The 2,594-nt window shown below is 36.7% G+C and overlaps 1 non-coding gene across 1 annotated transcript; it reads left to right on the top strand.

Annotated features, from left to right (window-relative positions):
* Positions 1–2,248: 2,248 nt before the first annotated feature.
* On the top strand, positions 2,249–2,351 carry LOC118627359. Its single transcript, XR_004959113.1, has one exon. It is a non-coding gene; the product is annotated as a U6 spliceosomal RNA (small nuclear RNA).
* The last annotated feature ends 243 nt before the right edge of the window (positions 2,352–2,594 follow it).

Here is a 2,594-nt window from a genome sequence, read left to right as displayed (position 1 = left end):
AACCATTGAACAAACCAGCCAGGGCACAAACATCTCAGTTTTAAAGAATCCAAGACAAATCTATGCTTTGGGATAGCTGGATAGCCAGATTCTTTGAAACACTAGATGAAGATCTTGACTTAATAGATTCTCAGCAACTTTTGATCATCTATCCTTCCATCTCCCACTTTTAGAAGATCCTCTGTAAGAATTTTGATTTTTTGTGTGTGTGTACTATGGGTACATGTAAGATATTTGTGCTTTAACAAGTCTTTGAATATATTTACAGTTCATTTACCTGCCAAAAACAAATGGTGACTCTAAACTCCTGACACTTTCTACCTTAAACTTTTCCTATAACATCACCAAACCGCTTGTAATTCAACACATACTCTTCTTGTGGCCTCTTTCTCATCCATGTATTCCGTCCCGCTCACCCGTTTGCCTGGGATTTCCTTCTCCACCCACTTTATCTAGGTCTCTAGTTACCGTTTAACAATTCATCTTTTCTAAAATAAAAGATACTCCTATTTTTATCTTTCTATTCTTTACCTCTTTAACTCCCATCTATCAATTAATTCTTAAATATCATCTTAGCGCTGACATCCTCTGACCTTCCTCACTGCGTTCCAGTCTGCAATTAGCTACTGCACTTGTAATTGTGTGCCCTGTTATCATTAAAATCATTACCATTGTAATTATGAATAGCTGTCTCATCAAGCCCCTTGAGCTGAAATTGGGAACTCCAATCTCATAGTGCAATTTCTTTAGTTCTTAATAATCCTTGACATACAAACTGTAAAGTTCTAGTATAAGCTCCAACTTGAGGGATTTTGGAAACAACTTTGTAGGATAAGATGATCAAAGCATAAAATTTTTCCCCAGAAAAACTTTTCAATAATCTATGAACAGATATCAATCTCCAAGGATAATTTCAGACAATAACTAGCAACTCTAGATAAATAAAATAGCAACATACATTTCGGAGGACACCGGAAAGGCAGTGCAGCACAGTGGTTAGGGTTCAGACTGCCTTATAGGTGTGCTCTCTTGATTAGAATTCTTACTCTAACAATCACTAGCTGAATATAACCAACAGGCAATTTACCTTTTCCATGTCTCAGTTTTCCCCTCTCTAAAATAGAAATAATAAGAACACCTACCTCCTGTAATTGTTATGATTCTATATGTCAATACCTAATCAAAGCATTTAGAAGATCATAGGACCAAGAATAAAAATTCAGTCAATATTTCTGGGAGAGATAGTGATGTTATTAGCAGTATTACTATTTTCCATGTGGAAAATGTATATTGTAAACCCAGCAATTTGGCAAACAGAGTATGTCCGAGGATCAAAGATCAAAAATGATTAAATTCACTGACATTTAATTTACGATTCTTAAAACTATATTTTAACAAGTTATTGATGATCATTATTGATTATCTTGTTATAGATTTGGGTAAAACAAGAGAGAAGCAAATATTTTGCCTAATAAGAACATATTTTTAATGTATTCAAAGGCAATACAATACAACAAAATTATATAAATACAGTTTTAAATACTATGAATCATTTTCTTTCTTCTTTTTTTTTTTTTTTTTTATCCTCACCAGAGGACATTTTTCCATTTTTGGTACAGATAGAGTGGGAAGGAGAGAGAGGAAGAGATAGAGAGAGAGAAACATCGATGTGAAAGGGACACATCGAGTGGCTGCCACCGCACGGCCAACCAGGGCCGGGGACAAACTGCAACCGAAGTACGTGCCCTTAGCGGGAATCGAACCCGGGTCTCTCCGGACCGCAGGCCGATGCTCTAACCGCTGAGCCAAACCGGCCAGGGCCTATGAATCATTTTCAAAGTGTGAGGCCAGAAGAATAGAAATATCGTGAATCTAGGAACTCTCAGAGTAAACAAAATTTTGTAATAATTTGTGAATGAGATATTTGAAACAATTGTTAAATAAACAGCAGTAGGAGTAGAGATAACAAAGTAAATGTAAACAACCAAATTTCCCCAGGACTTGCCTTTCTGATATTTCTCCACTTCACAAAAAAGGCTCCTGGCCTCAGGGTGCTGGAAACTGCTTATGAGCAGTCCAGCATTTCCCAGACATGCCGTGTTGACGTTCTCTCCTCTCTATCTAAGTATGCACAGGCTGGGGCCACACTGATCTGGCTGAATTCTTCTACCAGATGTTATCTCTCCAAGGTCAAGGACCAAGCTTTGTATCCTCAACTGCTATAAAGAAGAAAAAAAAAAGTGCTGCTTTGCTTTGGCAGCGTGTACACTAAGATCAGAAGAATAGAGAGAAGGTTATCATGATCCCAGCAAAAGGATAGTATGCAAATTTGTGAAGCGGTCCTTTTTTTTAGTAAGAGGTACAAATCTAATAGTTCCATTGCGAAGCTATTGTTTGGGGACAAGACCAGTATTAGTCCTATAAAGCATCTTGTAGGCTGCTCTTCTTTTCATCTTTTATTACATCTGTTCTGGAAGAAATATTCATTAGTGCAAATAAAGCTAGTATTACTAGTTAAAAGGAAAAAAAAAGAAAAGAAACAATGTGTATTTTGTACTTACAGATTTTCCTCTTAGGACTACATTGCACACTAC

Source organism: Molossus molossus, unplaced genomic scaffold (genome assembly GCF_014108415.1).
Source record: "Molossus molossus isolate mMolMol1 unplaced genomic scaffold, mMolMol1.p scaffold_m16_p_12, whole genome shotgun sequence".
Lineage (NCBI taxonomy): Eukaryota > Metazoa > Chordata > Mammalia > Chiroptera > Molossidae > Molossus > Molossus molossus.
This window is presented reverse-complemented; position numbering and strand designations above follow the sequence as displayed.